Source organism: Mesocricetus auratus, unplaced genomic scaffold (genome assembly GCF_017639785.1).
Source record: "Mesocricetus auratus isolate SY011 unplaced genomic scaffold, BCM_Maur_2.0 Super-Scaffold_6730, whole genome shotgun sequence".
Taxonomy (NCBI): domain Eukaryota; kingdom Metazoa; phylum Chordata; class Mammalia; order Rodentia; family Cricetidae; genus Mesocricetus; species Mesocricetus auratus.
In genome coordinates this window covers 79916172-79937322 of record NW_024429184.1, presented here as the reverse complement: position 1 = coordinate 79937322, position 21151 = coordinate 79916172, and the positions used below count along the sequence as shown (strand labels likewise).

Sequence of the window (21151 nt, the reverse complement as noted above, 5' to 3'; positions counted from 1 at the left end):
AATTAGGCTGTCTGCTCTGGGTAAAAACGGCCATGCATGGGCCAAGACACTCAAGCAAGAAAATAACCACATGAGAAGCACACACACATCCTTTTTTCCACTTAGACCACATTGCAGGGACCCCCATAGATTGGCTGGTCTCATCCCCTTGCTTTCAACAAAGACACAAACACTGAGAAACACAGCATGGTTACAGGAGGTTGATGGCAGTCTCCATCCTATGAGTCACACCAGGTAACTGGCTGAAATGTGGAGTTTGGAAGGGGCTTCTCCGTGCTGTCCTGGTGACGGTGATACAGTGGGTCTGGACACAGACTGAAGCTTCCAGGTGGGGAGTGGCTAGGAAATTCCCCCCGCTTGTGCCAGAGTGACCCTGAATTCACTCAGCGGGCATGATGAGAAGAGAAAGACAGGCTTCTTTGCCAATATTCATCTCAGACAAGTGCTTGGTTTTCCCCTGGGAGGGCGGGGGTGGGGGGATTGGTTAGTATGGAAAACAAGACCACTTCCTCTTAAGCCTAGAAAGACAGCTTTCTTTGATCCTACCCTGGGGCTGTTTATGATGCCATCATTTGGCAAATAATGGGAAACTCCAGCAGAGTTGGAGGTTTCCAAATCCAGGGCACTTGAGAAGCAGGTGGGGGGGGCAGGGAATCTAGCTGAGGGATGGAAGACTTAGTGGGAATCTGGGGAAGGGAAATTGGGACTAGGAGAGGCCATCCTAGATGGTTTGGCTAGGGAAGCCTTCCTAGAGCTGGGGTCTCTTGTGCTGGTTTCAGAGCACCTGGACCACTGTGGCAGCCATGGAGACTGGGGCTGCAGAGAGATACTTTACCTCAAGTTCTCCATCTTTCTAACTCTCCATCCCTGAAGACCTCGGTGACTCAAGACTAAATTCCCGAGGTTATAAAGACTGTCTTGTAAGCTTGCTTTTCTCACTAGCCTCAGTTTCCCCACATGCAAATTAGAAAGGAGAACAGATGCCTTGTTTTTTCCCCAGCAGGCCATGGTGGCTAATGGCCTCTGAAGGCAGACCTCTGCACACGGCTAGCAAAGCAGTTCGCAGAGAAACTTCCTTTATGCTCCTGTGTTTTCCTTCAGCCCATCAAACCAGGCCCTCAGACAGGGTAGGCTTTTTCTTTTCTTTTCTTTTTCATTCCACATAAACAGATCTTTTTGAGTTCCAAGAAATGGAAGAGGGAGCAGCACCAGGTGTGTCCAGTGTGCTAGAGATCTTTCCTGAGAATGTCTGCCTGTTGCAACAGCTGGTGCAGAGCCTGATGCTCAGAAATGTGGCACTTGGAGTCAGCGCAGCTGTGAAGGCAGAGTCCACAACCAAACCAGTCAGTTCTGGCTCAGCTTCCAGGGCTCTGCTGCTGTGGGGGACCCTCACAGCTTGATGCTCTCTTTCCAGAGAGGAGGCCAGAAACCTTGCAGGAGAAGAGCTCAGAGACTGGATCTGGAGAATTTGGCACAGTCTTGCCATTTGCTCCCTGGGTCTGGATCCTAGTGCAGCCCAGGAGCCTTGGCAAGAGACCATGTTTCAACTGGCATCCTTGGCTGTGGTGGGAGAAGCTGCCCAGACCGGACATCCTGCGCCAGTTTGGGAGGGCTGAGCGTGTCCTTAGGAGAAGCCCCTGGACAGACAGCCACACATGTTTCATTTAACACAAAAGTGTTTGCTGTCAGCTCAGCACCAGATGTTTTTAAAACTCACAAAAGGGGTGGATTTTACTAGATGGGATCCCACGTAAGTCCACAAGGGAACTATTGCCACAGGCCAGCCCAGGGAAGGTTTTAGTTTATCTAAAGTCTCCCTCTGATGGTCAGCTCTTACTACGAGAGACCAGTGAAGGTTTTGGAGCATCCCTCCTGCGGTTAGAACTGAAGAAGCACTGGCATTGTTTATTTATTTGCTGTGTGTGTGTGTGTGTGTGTGTGTGTGTGCTGGCCCCCCCCCGTGCACGGGCATACCGCCCACCCACCCTGCTTATCCTGTCTCTCTCCTTCTTTCCCTACTTCTCTCTATCCTGTAGGTGCTCCCATGCTTAGCGTGAGGAGGAGGAGGGAAGACAACTGGTGGGAGCCGGTTCTCTCTACTATGGAGTCACAGTGATCTAACTCGGGTTGTCAGGCTTGGCAGCAAATGCCTTTATTTACACTTGCATCTCACTGGCCTTGATGGCTAAGACTTTTGGTGCTTTGCTATATAGTTCAGATTTTTTTAGAAAAAGAAAATGTTGCAATCAACGTTAATGTCTTCACATGGAAAAGTGGTCAGCTTCACCCCCATTCTCTAGCAAGTGTGTTCTTCCTTGAGAATTCCTTTGTGTCAGGATATCTCTGTATCCTCTATGGTTTTACTCGTGCGCCACTCTCTTCTGTGCTTAATATAGTTTTCTAAAAAGCCTGGCTATCTGATAGAACAAGCCTCTGACATTTTGTTTATAATTGCTCTGGCTGTTGTTGGCACTGTGTGTGTGTGTGTGTGTGTGTGTGTGTGTGTGTGTGTGTGTGTAGGAATGTGTGTGAATGTATGTATGCGTGTTCATATGTATTTATGTATGTGAGTGACTCTGTGTGTATGTGAATGTGTATTGTGAGTCACTGTATGTGTGAGTGTGTATGTTTGTGTGTGTGTGTGTGTGCAACATGATAATTTTCTCTATTTCAAAGCAAGTTAAGCTAAATGAGCCCAAACAATTTGGAAGATTGAACATACGTGACAGAAGTGTGACATTTCAAAATACCAAGCAGGTTATCAAAGCTGACCTGCACAATCGCTCTCATGCCTCATTAACCACCAGAAGCCTTTTACTTATGTATAAGAAACTGGCGATTTTTCAAGCCCAGCGGAGTAATAAGAAGCCATATGATTGCCATCATTTAATTATTTTTAAATTTTATGTTGTAAGTTCATTTTAATGAACGTTATACACATGTATAGCTTGGAGATTTAAACCACTTTCCACAATATGACATGACATTGTAGTCACCTGCCTTGTCCTCCCCACCCCTCTGTCCTCCCCACCCCTCTGTCCTCCCCACCCCTCTGTCCTCCCCACCCCTGTGTCCTCCCCACCCCTGTGTCCTCCCCACCCCTCTCCTCCCCACCCCTCTCCTCCCCACCCCTCTGTCCTCCCCACCCCTCTCCTCCCCACCCCTCTGTCCTCCCCACCCCTCTCCTCCGCACCTCTCTCCTCCCCACCCCTCTCCTCCCCACCCCTCTGTCCTCCCCACCCCTCTCCTCCCCACCCCTCTCCTCCCCACCCCTTTGCCCTCCCCACCCCCCTCTCCTCTGTGCAGCCAGTTTCAGCTCAGATTATTTTGGGGCTTACTTCGTCTCAGTGATGGCAACAAGCCTATTAATTTTTCAACTCATCATTAAAATTGAAGCCTTGCTCTCCTGAGTTTCTGTGTCCCTCTACCCATGTGACCCTTCTCTCACCTGTTTCTCCCAACCTGGTTGCATCATAATTTAAAAAAATCTATTTTAGGGTCCCCATGATTATTCTGATGTCTGGAAGCCCTGCTTAGGGGCTGAAGAGGGAACTCAGGTAAGAACACTCGCTGCTCTGTCAAAGGATCCAGGTTCAGGTGACAGTTGTCTGTAAGGCCAGGTCCAGGGGTTGTGACACCCTCTTCTGGTCTCTACAAGTACTGCCTGCGCATGGTACACATACATGCTACAAAAATCATAAACATAAATAACAAATGAAGTGTCTTTAAAATCCCTGTTTGGAGCCACATAGCAAACCACAGCGACTTCTCTACACATCACCCTTTTTCCCTCCTGAAGATAACAATAATCTCGCTTTGTTTGCTTAGTTTTTCTTTTTATACATATCTTATTCAACCCCAAGGCTTCAGCAACTGCCTGTTTCTTCCCTTCCCGAATCTATCTGCTGAGTGGGCTCTCTTGGATTCCTGGTGTGCTCCAGGAAGTCTCTGAGCCAGGGCCAAGGTATCCCCTTCCTCACTAGTCACCCCCTTTCCTGTGGGCTCTTCTGCTTCCTTAGTGGTGGCATACCTCTTGGTCCTAGAGCACAGTCCTCCAGAAGATCCCTAGGGAGGGAACGAAGAGGCAAATGTTTTGAGATTCTCCATGTTTTCAAACATCTTTATTGTACTCTTAACCAACTGATTGATGACCTGTGGAGCTCTAGATTGGAAATAGTCTTAGAATTTTGAAGGTATTCATTGTTGTCTTCAGGCTTGCAGTAGAGTTACCAAAACACACGAAGTCTTTTTGAGTTTTATGAGCTTTTAAACTTATAAGTTACTTCATCCATTATATTGGTTACATCTATATTGGATCTTTAATCTGATAAACCCAACTCCATCACTTCTGGAAAGTCTCTCTCTCTCTCCTCTCTCTCTCTCTCTCTCACTCACACACACACACATATACACACACACACAATCTCTCCCTTATGACCTTATTCACAGAAACTCCCATGGTATATATTTTACAACTCCAGCATTTTCCTCCATTTTTCCTATATTTTCTTTCACTCCTATTCTTTGTGTTCTCTCTTCAATTTAGTCTCCAAGGCTTCTGTCAGATGTTTCACTTATGCTGTTTTTAATTCTTAGCTGGCTTGTTTTCTGGAGGCTGCCTTGCCTGGAAGTCTCTCCGTTCTCTACGGTGGTCATTTCTTTTCTCGTATCTCTGAGGATGGACTCCTGTGTGGTATCTATTTCAATTGTACTATTATAAAGTTTCACCTCTCTGGATCAGCTTATTTCCCCCTACATCACCTGAGCATCTCTTTTTCATATTTGGCTCTCCTCATATGTCTAGGGATGTTTGTTCCTTTAAGGGGACTATGAAGCTGACTGGGGGTGTCAGTGGGCTGGGCCAAGCTGGCAAGATCCTGTCTTGGAGACTTTCAATAGCTTATGTACTCTTCTTGGACAGACCAAATTATTTCTTGCCTGGCTTCAGAGCCATGGAGCGAGAGAGAGAGAGAGAGAGAGAGAGAGAGAGAGAGAGAGAGAGAGAGAGAGAGAGAGAGAGAGAGAGAGAGAGAGAGAGAGAGAGCTGTGTGTGCCGGTGCTCTCACAGATGCCTGGTTGGCTTTCAGTGCCTGCCCTTGGCCTGACAGTCCCTGTGGATGGCATTACCAGCATTACAGTCTTCTTCCAGATGCTCCAGTGTATGAGCTTCGAGGGGTCAGGGAATCGTCTTACATGGACTTTCACTCAATACTTTTCTTATCCCCATCTTTGCCTTTATTCTCAGAGCTAGCTGGCTCTTGAGCCCTTTGGGCATTCTACAGTTTAATGCCATTTCTTCTCAGTTTTCCCTGTTGCTGGTCTAGAACCCAGTTTTCTTGACCTTCTAAGTTGCTAACATTACCATTTTCCAATTTTCCCTGCTAAAATTCTGTTGTGTTCTCCCAGTTCATGTTTACAGAGTTAAACTGCTTCACTGTCGTTTGAGATGGAGTTGGGTTGAGGGGTGAAGGGAAACCAGCAGCATTCTAACACCCTATCCCTTCACCTTTAATCTGCCATCTGTGTCTCTATTTCCCCCAAGGCTTTGGGAGCTGGGGTAACCTCATTCCACACATGGGATATTTACAAAACAAAACCGAAACACACACATTGAATTGTTTATTATATTTTTAAAATGATGACTAATTTTTTTGGGAAAGGCTTTTTTCCACATAATTTTAAGTTTTCATATTGATGAATCCTTTTTCTTGTTTGTTTGGTTCTCTTTTGCTCAAAGAACAGTGTTGGGTCACTCTACAGATTGTAACCACAAAGCACAGAGCAGTCTTCAACTGGTATCCTGCCTGTTAGCACCTTGATGTTGAATTTCCTAGCCTTAAAACTATGAGAAAGATATTCTGTACCCAGTCTCAAGTAGCTTTGTTATAGTAACAGATATGCAATTGCATTGCCATTGTAGTCTCCTAATCAAAACAAGCCTAAATGTCAGTCTAGACTCAAGAGATGAGTTAGTAAGGGTTGTATGTGAAGAAATGAGTGTGAAGGCTTGTGTACCCTAGGATGGGAACAGACATGATGGCTTCTCTTTGTGAACAATCCCCCACAACAAATTGCTGTTTAACACAAGCAATGAGTTGAATAAATAGACAGATATATACCCTCATTTATAAGATCCCACAGGTGTGACTAAGAATTCATTGATGTTAGGCAGTGATGGTGGCCATATTTAATTCCATCACCAGAAGGCAGAGGTAGGTGTGTAGGAAGAGTCAATAGGACTGTGCCACTAGCCATGCCCATTTTGGCCAGGGCGAACAAAGGCCCCCAAACACAGATTACATAATACTTTACTAACATTTAACTTTCTTAATGCTAATGAAAAATGATAAACTGCTTCAGATAGACACTGGACTACAGAGAAAACTTCTGAACTGAAGCAACTGGTGTATTTTAAGAATGTTACAACCTCAGTCTGGAAACCAGGATATGTGTTACATTGGGGAAGGGGTTTTGCCTTTGTTTCCACAGGAGAAGAAAAACTTTGGATTCCATCAAAATTAATCAAGATTCAATCTGAACAGAAGACACCTCAGGAGGAGGAAAGATGAAGGTTCTGTTTCCCAGACTCTCTGGCAGTGGGACTGTAGGCTGACACTCCCCTGATTCATGTCTAAAATCCATATATGAGTGAGTACATACCATGTTTGTCTTTTTGTGACTGAGCTACCTCACTCAGGATGGTTTCTTCTAGTGCCGTTCATTTGCCTGCAAATTTCAAGATTCCATTGTTTTTTTTCTGCTGAGTAGTACTCCATTGTGTAAATGTACCACATTTTCTCTATCCACTCTTTAGTTGAGGGGCATCTAGGTTGCTTCCAGGTTCTGGCTATTACAAATAATGCTGCTAGGAACATAGTGGAACAGATGTCCTTATTGTATGAATGTGCATCTTTTGGGTATATATCTAAGAGTGGAATTTCTGGTTTCTTGTGGTAGACTGATTCCCATTTTCCTGAGAAGTCTCCATACTGATTTCCAAGTGGCCATATGAGTTGGCACTCCCACCAGCAGTGAAGGAGCGTTCCCCATTTTCCACATCCTCTCCAACATAAACTGTCATTGGTATTTTTGATTTTAGCCATTCTGACAGGAGTAAGATGGTATCTCAGAGTTGTTTTGATTTGCATTTCCCTGATGGCTAGGGATACTGAGCACTTTCTTAAGTGTCTCTCAGCCATTTTAGGTCCCTCTATTGAGAATTCTCTATTTAGTTCTGTACCCCACTTTTTAATTGGATCCTTTGGTGTTTTGGAAACTTGCTTCTTGAGTTCTTTTGGAGATCAGCCCACTGTCAGATGTGGGGTTAGTGAATATCTTTTCCCAATATGTGGGTTACCTTTTTGTCTTGCTGACTGTGCCCTTTGCCTTACAGAAGCTTCTCAATTTCAGGAGGACCCATTTATTAATTATGGATCTTAGTGTCTGTGCTAACTGGAGTTTTGTTTAGGAAGCGGTCACCTGTACCAATTCCTTCAAGGGTACCTCCCACTTTCTCTTCTAACAGGTTCAATGGATTTATGTTGAGGTCTTTGATCCATTCGGACTTAAGTTTTGTGCATGGTGATAGACATAGATTTATCTGCAGTCTTCTACATGTCTGCCTCCAGTTATGCCAGCACTGTTTGTTGAAGATGCTTTCTTTTTTCCATTGTATAATTTTAGCTTCTTTGTTAAAGATCATGTATGGGTTAATGTTGGGGTGTTTAATTCGATTCCATTGGTCTGTCTATTCAGGACTATAGCTCTGTAATACAACTTGAAGTCAGGGATGGTGATGCCTCCAGATGCATCTTGTGGAACAGGGCTGTTTTGGCCATCCTGGGTCTTTTGTTTTTCCATATAAAGTTGAGAATTGTTCTTTCAAGGTCTGTGAAGAATTGTGCTGGGATTTTAGTGGGGAATTGTTTTAAATCTGTATATTTCTTTCAGTAAGATTGCCATTTTTACAATGTTAATCCTACCTATCCAAGAGCATGGGGGATCTTTCCATTTTCTGGTGTCTTCTTTAATTTCTTTCTTTAAAGACTCAAAGTTCTTGTGATATAGGTCTTTCACTTGTTTGGTTAGCGTTACTCCAAGGTATTTTATATTGTTTGTGGCTATTGTAAAGGGCGATGTTTCTCTGATTTCTTTCTCAGCCCTTTTGTCGTCTGTATATAGTAGGGCTACTGATTTTCTTGAGTTGATCTTGTATCCTGCCACTTCTCTGCTGAAGGTATTTATCAGCTGTAGGAGTTCCCTGGTAGAGTTTTTTTTGGGGGTCACTTATGTAAACTATCATATCATCTACAAATAATGAAAGTTTGACCTCTTCTTTTCCAATTTGTATCCACTTGATCTCCTTTTGTTTTCTTTTTGCTCTAGCTAGAACTTCAAGGACAATATTGAAAAGGTATGGAGAGAGTGGACAGCCTTGTCTTGTTCCTGATTTTAGAGGAATTGCACTGAGTTTCTGTCCATGTAGTTTGATGTTGGCTGTTGGTTTGCTGTATATAGCGTTTATTATGTTTAGGTAAGTTCCTGTTATCCCTTATCTCTCCAAGACCTTTATCATGTAGGGGTGTGGATTTTGTCAAAGACTTTCTCAAAATCTAGTGAGATGATCATGTGATTTTTGTTTATCAGTTTGCTTATGTGGTGGATTACATTGATGGATTTTTGTATGTTGAACCATCTCTGCATCCCTGGAATGAAGCCTACTTAATCATGGTGGATGAGTTTTCTGATGTGTTCTTGGATTCAATTTGCCAGTATTTTTGCATTGATGTTCATGAGGGAAATTGGTCTGTAGTTTTCTTTCTTAGTTGTGTCTTGCGTGGCTTGAGTATCAAGGTTATTAAAGCCCCGTAAAAAGAGTTCGGCAAAGACCCTTCTGCTTCTATTGTGTGAAATACTTTGAGGAGGATTGGTATAAACTGTTCTTTGAACTTCTGGTAGAATTCTACATTGAGGCCATCTAGACCTGGGCTTTTTTTGGTTGGGAGACTTTTGATGACCGCTTCTATTTCCTTAGGGGTTATAGGTCTGTTTAAATTGCTTATCTGTTCTTGATTTAATTTTGGCAAGTGATATCTATCCATAAAATTGTCCATTTCCTTTAAATTCTCAAATTTTGTTGAGTACAGGTTTTCCAAGTATGACCTGATGATTCTCTGAATTTCCTCAGTGTCCATTGTTATGACCCCCTTTTCATTTCTGATTTTGTTAATTTGCATGTTCACACTCTGTCATTTGGTAAGTTTGGATAAAGGTTTGTCTATCTTGTTGATTTTCTCAAAGAACCAACTCTTCATTATATTGATTCTTTGTATTGTTTTCCTAGTTTCTACTTTATTGATTTCAGCCTTCAATTTGATTATTTCCTAGCGTCTACTTCTCCAGGGTGAGTTTTCTTCTTTGTGTTCTAGAGCTTTCCGTTGTGCTGTTAATTCTTTAGTGTGACTATTCTTGTTTCTTCATGTGGGCACTTAGTGCTATGAACTTTGCTCTTAGCACTGCTTTCAGAGTGTCTCATACAATTTCCTATTCTCATAACTTGATGAATTCTAATGCCCTTTTAAAAATTTATCTACAGGTCCTTGTTTGTTTAGGACTCTCTCTCTCTCTCTCTCTCTCTCTCTCTCTCTCTCTCTCTCTCTCTCTCTCTCTCTCTCTCCTCCTGAGATGGGATCTCATGTAGCCTTGGCTGACTTCAAACTCATTTTTTTTTCAAACTCATTTTTGAAGTCATGAATGACCTTGAACTTCTGGTCCTCTTTTCTCCACCTTGAAAGGCAAATCTGGGCTCATAAAGTGGTATTATAATGTGAAGTTCAAACTCCATCACCATAAAGTGGTCAGTGCTAATGTGGCAAGAGATGATGGGAAAACCATCAGCATGCTGATGGGGGATGGGATGGCGCATGGGGAAAGATCCAGGTATGTCTATAAGGAACATCTAGGTGGGCTTCTAGGGGAAAGATTGAACATATTTGGGGCAGAGTGCTACAGGGAGAAAAGAATGTGTGGGCCAGAGAGGGTAATGAAGTAGAGTGGGAGGCAGTAGAGAGACTACTTTCCTACTGCACGGCTTCACCCTGGGACCGCCTCACTGGAAGGTCATCTGGCAGGGTCATGGTCCCACTCTCAGAAACTTGTCTCTGCCTCATCTATCTCCTGCCTCCCTACTACCCATTGGTGCTTGATGGGTAAGTCCTCCCTGACCTCACTCTGGACTGCCTTCCTGGTGGCCCTGTGATTTCATGCTTTTCTTTGAAGTGCTAAGAGGTAATGTCAGGGCTTTGGGGATAGAAACCCACAGGACTTAGAAAGCCCTTGCTCTTGTCCCAGCCAGCAGTCCACTGCATCTGACTGAGGCACTGGCCAGATGCTGGAGAGCAGATGGTGAGGAAGGCCATGGGTGAAGAGTAAAACATATCTGATCTTGTGCTCAGTGTTTCCTGGCCCTTCTCCCTGAGTGACGAATGTCTGAGCACTTAGGGTACTTAGTTTATAGACCACTTCCTTCCCAAGCTTCACAACAGCTTTGTTGGGGAGGCAAAGAAACTTGTGTCAATCTCTTTTGTAGGTGAGAAAAGCAAGCAGTCTTCTTATGACTATGCATGCAGTGGGCAGGATCTCAGAGAAGAACCCTAGCTCTTCTAGTTCAAAGTGGAGGCTCACAATGTCTCAGGAAGGCGGGATCTTCAGAGCCATCCCCAAAGGCTGACACAGTGCAACATGCCAACCTGATGAAATACTACTAGACTTCTGTCGTTTCATACATGAGGTTAGTATTACTGAGAGAAACCAATGTAAAGGACCAATAAATGAGAGATCTAAATAAGGTGTTGTGGACATTGGTCAATAACCACACACCATCCTTTCATCTTTGAATTTCTCAGGCTTTCATACTGGCATTTCACAGTGCTACAGCTTGTGAGATTATAGCAAACATTTCTTGAGCTCCTATTGGATGCAAGTCCAGCTTTGCATGCTTCTCCAGTATCCATTTATTTGGAGTAGTTCCCTTTTCATCTCTGTTTTATAGGTAAGGGAATAGAGAAGTTGAGATACTGTCCCAAGATCACAACCAGTCAGTTGACGCTTCAATATCTGAAATATATATGTATGTATATATAAATATATATAGTCTGTTCCCTATATACATACAACACAATAATAAGTAATATTTTTAGAAATAAAATCCCCCCAAATTTCCCACTGTCTTGAACTAGTAAGTTCTATTTAAAAGCTGGAGAGGAAAAGCAGAGAAAGGGTACAGAATGATGAGGATCACACGGTTATGGAATATCAGGCTTGAATCAAGGCCAATCAGACATAATAAGGCTGTTTTATGGAGGTACCTACCCCTGCTTCCCTCCAGACAAAAGGAGAGAGATACACTTATTCACTAGAGTTGATGGTAACTAATTCCTGAGACAGGAGACAAGATTCAGGAAGCTGCTGTGTAAGAAAGTTTTCTCGTCACTATGACACCACATGTGAAATAAACAACCGAAGGAGGTGATTCATTTTAGCTCACAACCCATAGCCCTTTGCTCCGCTGGTTCTGACCCCTTGGTAAGACAGGACATCATGGTAGTGGGAATAGTGTTATTATTTCACTGTACAAATTGTCATTGAGTGAATAAATGATGGCTGTGCGTCAGGGGAACAAGGAGACAGCAGTGCTGTCCATGACTCAGCCTTTATCTTTCTCCATGGCCTTCCTCCCCTTGTGGGGTTTAAATGGCGCCACACATTCCAACTTAGAAGTCTTTAAACATTCAGAAATTAAATTAAAATGCTCACACCTTGATAAGAGGAAATCTGACATAGTTATGTAATATAGTGTCTGGAGTCATCTGAAAGGAGGAAAACTATTGAGAAAATCCCTCCATAAGATCAGGTTGTAGGTAGTTTGGCACTTTCTTAATTAGTGATCAATGGGGGAGGACCCAGATCATTGTGGGCAGGGTCATTTCTGGGTGGTGGCCCTGGGTTCTATAACAGAGCAGGCTGAGCAAGCTAGGGGGAGAAAAACCAGTAAGCAGTGTCCCTCCATGTCTTCTGCATCAGCTTTTGCTTCCGGCTGCCTGCCCTATGTGAGCTCCTGTCCTGACTTCTTCAATGATGAATAGTGAAGCAGAAGTATAAGCCAAATAATCTCTTTCCTCCCCAAATTGCTTTGGTCTTGGTGTTTCATCTGAGCAACGAACCCCTAATGAAGACACATGGTGATCCACTTGCTGTGAAGCAATAAATCCAGACATATTGTGTTTAAAAAACAGAAGAGTAAATGGCAGCTGGAGAATCAAAAGATGACACATTGATTCCTTTAACTGGGAATTCACACCTAGGGTTTTAGCAGGTATCTCTAGGCCAGGGATAGTACAAGCTAAAGCAGATGGCCCATCCTTAATCTCAAGACATTTATTTGGAAAAGCAAAGATGCCTATAGTCCCAACCCAAGGCTGAAGTAGTGTGAATTCAAGGACAACTGAGCTGCTAGCAAAAAAAAAAAAAAAAACTTAAACATACTGTCAAAGAAGTCACCAGGAAAAAGACCACAGGGTGGTGGTGGGGGAGAGGGCCATGAGTAACAGAGAAGGATACCATCGTCTTTCTATGAAGAGCTAAGGGAGGGTCTGCCAGAGAGAGCACATCTGCTTCTTACTCAATTGGAAGATTATGGAGGCTTTAGACATACATGCAGCAAGACATTTTGGGTACCTGCTAAGTGCCAGGCTCTACTGCAGTGTCCTAGAAACACAAAGATAACCAAGTGACCTTCCCCAGGTCACTCAGATGGTGACAGGAAGGCAGTGCTATCTGGTAACCTGGGCTGGTAGAATCAGATGCATGGTGTAGGGTACATGAGCCAGTCAAAGATGGCGCTGAGGGGAAGTCAAGAGGGCAAGTCCTGAGTTGTTTACAAAAAAAAAAAGATGATTGGCTGCCTATAGCGAACCAGATGAGGTCACTGCATGAACAGCTCGTGTTCACTAGATAAAGCTTAGGGCGTCTAGGCATGTGATAGACTGACCTTTAAAACCATTGGCTGTCTGTTTCCCCGCCCTGCGGTTTTTGCTTTAAAAGATGCTTGCTGTGTGGTAATAAATGAGTTCTTGCTTGATTTGACTCCCTGCTGCATCTGACTGACTCAAGGACCCAGGGAGGCTGGGAGAATGGATGAGCGGCACACTTACTCTTCCTGGGACCCAGCTCAACCTTCCGTGGTTGGGCTAAGACCCCACAGCATGGTGCTGGTGTGACCAACTTCATGAATCCATTGTCACTGGAGAAGGAGGTTAGCTGTACCCACCATGGCCTCTGTATCCTTCTTGATATAGCTACCAGGCATTGGCTGCCCATTAGTCAGGCCTAGCTCAGAACATGCATACCCAGACAACAGAGGCTATAATGTTCACAACTACATAGCACATGTTGTAGTGAGTGTTCGTTCAGCAGATGGCCTGTGACCTGCGTCCTTAAGGATGAGTGCATTTTTTATAGGTTAGGAACTTCCAAGTCCCCCTTGATGACTAGAGCTATCTCTGGTCTATCAGCCCCTTGAGAAGGCAGCAGCAGGCCTTATCCAGAGCCCCTTGAGTGGAGGCACCAACAGAAAAAACAGATCCAGGAGAGGGATAGAGCCACCAGGTGGGGATGCTGCTGAGCCAGTCTGTTGGAAGGAGTCCAGGGTGCCAGCCCACCTACTGGGTTTTCTTTGGCAGAAGGAAGTTCAGCTCCTGATGCAGCTGTTCCCAAGCAAGGCAGGGCTAGTGATCTCACAGTGCTCCATGGGTCCTGGCACTGGAGACTGGAGTGGGGGTGGGGAGGGAAGAGCTGGGGTGGCAGCAGGCAGGGCACCAGGCCAAAAGAGACAGGAACTATTCAGGGCTTCCAGACATTTTGTCATTTCACTGTTTATTTGGGAGGAGAAGACCACCTAAGAAGCCCCGGTGCCCATTACTCTGAAGATGACCCAGTGGGTGCTCATGTCACACAGGAACAGTGAGCTCACCGCATCCAGAGCCCCTGCCCTTCATCAGTCCATCAGTGCCACAGGAAGGGAGCCAGCTTCCTGCTACTCTTGGGCAAGTCACGGACCCCCAGAATCTGTGCTCCACCTGTAACGGCGGGAAATCTCCCATCTGTGCAAATGGCTGAAGCGCTGTGGAAAACAGACCAGAACAGCTGCATCCAGATGTGTGGTTTCTTTCCTTGGAGCAACAGCCCAGGCTGGAGAGTTCTATAGTTGTAGTAGATCCTGTCTTACTCCTCCATACTCCACTGCTGGCCAAGGGATGCCTTTTCACTCCCACCCCAGTCCTGCGCCCACCCCCTGCCAACCTGTGCAGCAGCCTGGTGGAGTTCAGTGTTTCCAGTGGGATCTTCTGCTTTTCCTGCACTGGTCTCTTGCACCGTGGCCCTCCAGGTCCTAGGACTCGCTGTGCATTGCCCTGTCTTTGTGCACACTGGCGTCTCATCTTTTCCTGTCTTCTGGGGTGTGCTTCCTTCCAACACTCGCCAACTCCATCGACTTGGAAAAACAAAGCAGGCATTTCCTGACCTTAAGCCACACTCCACATAAATTCTGGATTAAGTGTGGAAAAACAGATGAAACAAGAAAGACATTGGTAGGAAAAAATGTGGGTACTTACATGCCTCATAGTCAGGAGAGTGTTTCTGATAGGACATTAGTCATAGAATGGATGACATCTCAATCAAGCATCAAGAGGCAAATAAAGATTGAAGTTGTGTGCACTCACAAGGATCTTAGTGGAGACACCTAGGAAAGGGTTTAGAAGGCTGTCAAACAAGTGGTTGAAAGGGGTAATTGTGGGAAGTAAAGGGAAATTCTCGTGTTTTATGGGTGTGAATGGCAATTTAGTGTTTTTTTTAAGAGTTGTTTTTATTTCTAAGTATGTGTCTGTAAACATGAATGCGGATACCTGAAGAGGCCAGAGGCACAACTTGGGTGCTAGGAACAGACCTGGGTCTTTCCCCAAGCCATTTCTTTAGCCTTGGACTTTGATGTTAAAATGTCTGATATACTGTGTATTAGAAGTTCAAAGATTTAGACTGTTGTTTGTACAATGTGGAATATTTAAAGCATCAGCATTCCAAAAGCACAATTTAAAGTCCACACTTAAAAGAACATTTGCAACATGTGTGTCAAGGGGTTAATACCTTCCCAGCGTGAAAAGATCTTAGACACAAGAAACAAAGTGAACAGCTAATTTGAGAATGGGCAAAGGGTACATGCAATTACCTAAAGTGAAATGACTAGAGAGAGTATGGAAAAAATGTCAGTCACATCAATTCTCTTGAAATGTAAATTAAAACAAACTTAGAGTTTCTCTAAGTGTAGCCTTAGAACAGTGTAGGTCTCATGGGGCTGTGGACGCTTCTGTCCTCTGCTATCAGTGACATTAGGCAAGTCCGGGCTTCCCGTTTAAACAATGCTGGGATAATGATACCTGCATCATATAATTGTTCTGAGGATCCAGGCTACATAATCAGTGTGTGGTGTGCACACTCATATTCCTAGCACGTGGGAAACTGGAGGAAGAGGATCACTATAAAATCGAGGGCAAATTGATCTAGACAGAGAGTTCCAGGCTAGCCAGGACTATCTAGTTAGACCAAAACAAAACAAAAAATTTGGCCATGACGTGTGTCAATGTTTGACTGCCACAACATGCCCTCAGTTGCTCTGTGTCATGGAACAGGCGATCTTGCAGAGGTAGTGCCTACTGATCTTTCTCACTGATATTGTCCCTGTCTCTCACCAATGTGTTGATGTCATGACTTCCAAACTTGGTTCTCCTGAGCTAAGTTAAAAAAAAAAAAGACATTATTCCCCACTTTCTCCCTGACTGAGATCTTCTTAGCACACACGGGAAAGTATCTTAGCTTTCATGGGTTACAATGTCAAATAGTCACATGCTTGGTGTGATCTCAGTGATTTATTGCCTCACAGTCCTTGAGACTGGAGGCCCCAAATCAAGTTATCAGCAGGATTGGCTCCTTCTGGAGGAGCTGAAGAAGAGTAGTTCTCTCACGGCTTCTGGGGATAGCTGGCAGTCCTTTGCATTCCTTAATCTGTAGCAGTGTCACCCGGCTCTTTGCCTCCATCTTCACATGGGCTTCTCCTCTGTGTTCCTCTGTGTAGTCTCCAAATTTCACTCTTCTTACAAAGAGCAGCTTGGGTGTGAAGTGCCCCGCCCCCATGGGTTCATGTGCTTGAATGCATGCTATTTTGGAAGGTTGTGGAGTCTCTGAGGGATGACCTTGAGGTTTGATAGCCCACTCCACTTCCTGCCCACTCTCTGCTCTTCACGTGTGTAAGCAGCTATATAACGATACTCGAAGCTATATAGGGAAAACAATATATTTATTTACCAGAGAGAGAGTCTCACAGACTAGGAGTTAGAAGCGTGGCTGGCTTCCAGGAGAAAAGGGAAGCCCCTTTTCCTTTCACTTCCTTTTATCTCTACCTTGACCCCTCCCTGTTGGGCGGATAGCTTTGTGGGGTTCACTCCTACACAGCTGCCTCACACTCCTGCTTCCATGCCTTCCCTGAGGACTGTATCTCCTCAAACTGTGAGCCAAATAAGCCTTTCTGTTTAAATTGCCTCTTGTCGCATATTTGGTCACAGAAGTCACTAATACATAAGGACACATCTGTTACTTTTCTCCTGGATCTGACAAAATACCTAACAGAAACAACATAAGAAAGGGGGAAAATTTCTTTTTCTCAGTTTTCAAAGAAATCAGCCCGTCCTAGACCTGACATGAGCCAAAACATTATGATGATGAGACCATGTGGAGAAGGCTGTTCCCCTCCGGTGGTAGCCAGGAAACAGCATAAAGAGGGGATTAGAGACTAGGTCAACATTCAAACACCTCCAGTCACCTGCTTCTTTCAAGTGGCCCATCTCCTAAAGTTTCTACCACCTTCCAGAATATTTCTCCCAGCTAGGAAACAAATGCTTATCTTATGATCTTATAGGGGACATTTCATATTTAGACCAGGACATTTTGCCCCTGGTCTACTAGCTTGTGTCCATGTCATAATGCAGAATGCATTTAGTCTATCTTCATGAGTCCCCATTGTTCATGGATCAACATTGTCCAAAAGCCAATGCTTAAAGTCTCTCCTGAGAGTCAGGGCAACTCTTGACTCTGAGTCCTGGCATGACATAATGGTACAGAGTTAAAATTCCCATTTTAAAAATGGAATAAAGGGAGAAATGCAAGGAACAATTAGACTAAAGCAAGACCAAAACCTAGAAGGCTGAAAACTACATTGTATAGCTCCATGTCTGTCATATGCAGCATGAGACATGATGTGAGCTCCCAAGAGCATGGACAGCTTTACCTCTTAGCCATCGGTATCTCTGCCATAGCCCGAATGTCTTACTTTCTTGAAATTGCTGCCACCAAATAAATTGGCCCATTACTTTAAAATCCACTCTCACTCAAAGTCTCAGGATATGTAAAAATGAAGATTTTTTTTTGGAACAGGATTTAACTCAAGTGACCTTTGCTCTAGTTTTCGATAGTCTTCATTTCTACATGAAACTTTGTGTGTACAGCATTTACTGTCCATGTGTCTCTTAGCTTTCTGGACCTCTGAGCTCCCATCAGGATCAGCCATTAAACTATGCTTATAGCATGTCATTTAAATCAATCTTATAAAGTATTTAAAGTCTCACACACACACACACACACACACACACACACACACACACACACACACACACACACACACACACCGTGACACCTGTGGAGACCAGAGGACAACCTGGAGGAATTGGTTCTGTCCTCCTACCATGTAATTTCTGGAGACTAAACCAGAGGACAACCTGGAGAAAGTGGTTCTATCCTCCCACCAGGTAATTTCTGGGGACTAAACTCAGGCTGTCAAGTTTGGTCACTAGCAAAACTGATAGAATGAATGAATCTATCTGTCTGTGTATGTATGTATGTACGCGTGTATGTATGTATGTACGTAGGTATGTATGTATGCATCTATCTATCTATCTGGGATTTATTAGAGTGGTTTACAGTTTATTGTCCAACTGTTCCAACAATGGCTGTCTTCCAATGGGAAGTCCAAGAATCCAATAGTTGTTGATTCCATGAGACTGGACATTTCATCTGGTCTTCAGTAGATGATAGAATTCTGAAGAAGTAGGCTCTAATACCCCTACAGAGTGAGCTTGCTAGCCAAAGGAAAAGGACGTCCTTCTTCCTTATCTTTCATATGGGCTGCCACCAGAAGGTGCAGCCAGATTAAAGTAGATCTTCCCCCGTCAAAAGAATGGGATTAGAGTGAGACTTTCCACTTCAAATGATTCAATCAAGAAAAATCCCTCACAGGTGGACATAGCTGCTTGGGTTTTAGTTAATCGCAGATGTGGTCAAGTAGTCAAGATGAGCCATCACATGACTTTAGACTAATTTTCTCTGAAAAGGGGTCTTGGAATGTACACGGTGAAGCAGAAGCATCTACATACCTGTCAACTGTTACTCCTTAACTACTGCCAATCAAAACAGACACAGAGGCACACGTGCAAGTCAGACTTCGGAGGAAGGTATTTGGGGTGGTACTGTACTGTGGCCTCACCTGCTCTACTCTAGTCGTTTTAGCTGTTCTTCCATACTAGGAATGCCAGAGGTGTGGTGGTTTGAATAAAAATGGCTCCATATAATCATATATTTGAATGCATAGCCACCAGGGTGTGGAACTCTGATAGGATTAGAAGGATTAGGAGGCATGGCCTTGTTGGAGGAAGTGTGTCACTAGGGCGGGCTTTAAGATTTTCAAAAGCCTACAGCCTGCCTATCTTCTCTCTCTTTCTCTCCCCTGGCCTGTGGATCAGGGTGTAGCTCTCAACTACTGCTCTAGTGCCATGGGAGCTGTCATTCTCCCACAATGATGATAATGGACTAACCCTCTGAAACTGTAAGCAAGTCTCTAACGAAATGCTTTTTTTTTTTTTAAATAAGAATTGCCTTGGTCACAGAGTGTCTTCACAGCAATAGAACAGTGACTAAGACAAGTGGCCACCACCCAACCACCCTGAGAGGTTACTGTAGGTGGTGTGACTACCGGAATCTTGGGGAAAGGAGATTATGAGAAAGCATTTCCCTGGAGTTAGGGGTTGGTTCTTTGCCAGAGAGTCATATCAAAAGGCTAACAAACTACCGGTGAAACAGGAAGAAATCCTAAAAGCCGAGGAGTTAGATAAGACACAGACATGTCCCACTGTAACGGGCTGAATCCCTGGCCAGTCAGGTTGTCTAGGCTGCCACTCAGATTCTCTTGAGCTATGCCAACCCTTCCTTATAGCTGTTCCCCAGTCTCTTCAGGGTCTGGTGGCAAACAAAGGGGCAGGTGGGTGTGGCAGCACAGCCTACCTGTATCAACTTCTCTGTAGAGGTTGTAGCACTTTCTCTGGAAAGATGGTAACTTGAGGAGGGTTAGTGACAAATGATGAGATGTGTTATAGACAAGTTGGGAGTAGTAAGAGGCCTACAGGACACCATGGAAGAATTGGAAAGATCTAGAAGTAGAACTTCTAAAACCATAGTATTCTGTAGGGAAGGCTGGCCCCTGGGGGACATTATACTATTTTCTGTATTTGTATTTGACTCTGTTTCATGGGGAGAGGTTAAGACTGAGTTTGCATGTATTATCCTGGTTGCCCAGAAGTTTTTACCTAGACTAGCAGCCTTGAAATCATAGCACTTTTGTCTCTACCTCCCTCTTTAGCTCTGTGAAAGAGAAACTCATTTTGATATTTATTAAAATGGTAATGAGGAGTTTTCAAGATTGTTGTAATGGGGAGAATCACAGTCGGAGGAGAGATGGGATAAAAAGGATTGGGGAGTTATAGCTGAGGAGTGGAGTATGGAGGAGGGCCAGCTAGTGAGCAGATGGAAAGTCACTAAGAGGAAAAATCCAGGGGATGCAGCTTCTTGTTAAACTGACTTGACAGGATTTTGGTTAAAGGCAGACCAGAGCAATCAGATAGCAAAAGTAGAGAGAGGATTTGATCCGATGCTCAAATGTTGAGCATGGTGGGATTCTCACTAAACTAACCAGGTAATATACTTGCAAGTCTGGATGGGGCAGGATGAAGAGGGACCCAAGGATGAGATGCAGGCCTGCATCAAAGGAGCCTGGAAGGTTTGGCCAGAAGAGTCTTTGTTAGCACTCAATTAAAATGGACATATATAGGTTATGCATGTGTGGTTATTAATATAAAAAACAAAAATTCACATTTATCTTTAGCAGCAGAATATCCTATTGTGAGGTATGGAAATGAAATGCAACACGGAATCTTGGGTTAGAGCTGGACCAGAGTTTCTTTCCATTTCATCTTTCCCATCAGTGAGAGTTGATGAAATGTTTAGATTAGATAATAGAGTCATAATTGATGGCTTTGCTCTGAGCTTGATTGTTGTGATTGAGAATGTCTTTTCTCTTAGAAAACACTCTCTAGAGAATTTTCAAAAAAGGAGTATCATGTCTTACTCTCAAATGATTTTTGGAAGTGGTAATATGTATATCCAGGGGCCCTCAGGGTAAAGTACACTTGGCAAATGTTAGCATTTGGGGCCCGAGGTAGGTGTGTGTGTGTGAGAGAGAGAGAGAGAGAGAGAGAGAGAGAGAGAGAGAGAGAGAGAGAGAGAGAGACAGACAGACAGACAGACAGACAGACAGACAGAGATGCAAGAGGAGGACAGAGCACAAGAGAGAGAGAGAGAAAGAGAGAGAGAGAGACAGACAGACAGACAGACAGACAGAGATGCAAGAGGAGGACAGAGCACAAGCCCAGGTTTCATCCTTAGGAATGCCATTCTCCTTCTGCGAGACAGGGTTGCTCTGTGGCCTGGAGTTCACCAATCAGGCTGGATAGGAGTCAGTCCAGGGAGCCCCTTGTCATTTTTATGTGCACTAGCAATTGTGCTCTTTACAACTTTCCTGAAAATTAAAGAAACAATGGGGTAGGGGATGGGAGAACCTGGATCCCGGTTTCCTGGGACTCTCTCTGTGTCTATCTTTGTCTCTGTCTCTCTTTCTCTCTCTGTCTGTCTCCACTAGGGGGAGAATTACAGAGTGGCATGT

At 44.1% G+C, this 21151-nt stretch overlaps 1 long non-coding RNA gene across 1 annotated transcript; it reads right to left on the bottom strand.

Moving 5' to 3' along the window:
• Positions 1–13913: 13913 nt before the first annotated feature.
• Positions 13914–19563, bottom strand: LOC121138979. The gene is made up of 3 exons (XR_005875850.1): positions 19438–19563; positions 14670–14797; positions 13914–14548 (listed from the first exon to the last, which is right to left on the bottom strand). It is a non-coding gene; the product is annotated as an uncharacterized LOC121138979 (long non-coding RNA).
• Between the last annotated feature and the right edge of the window lie 1588 nt (positions 19564–21151).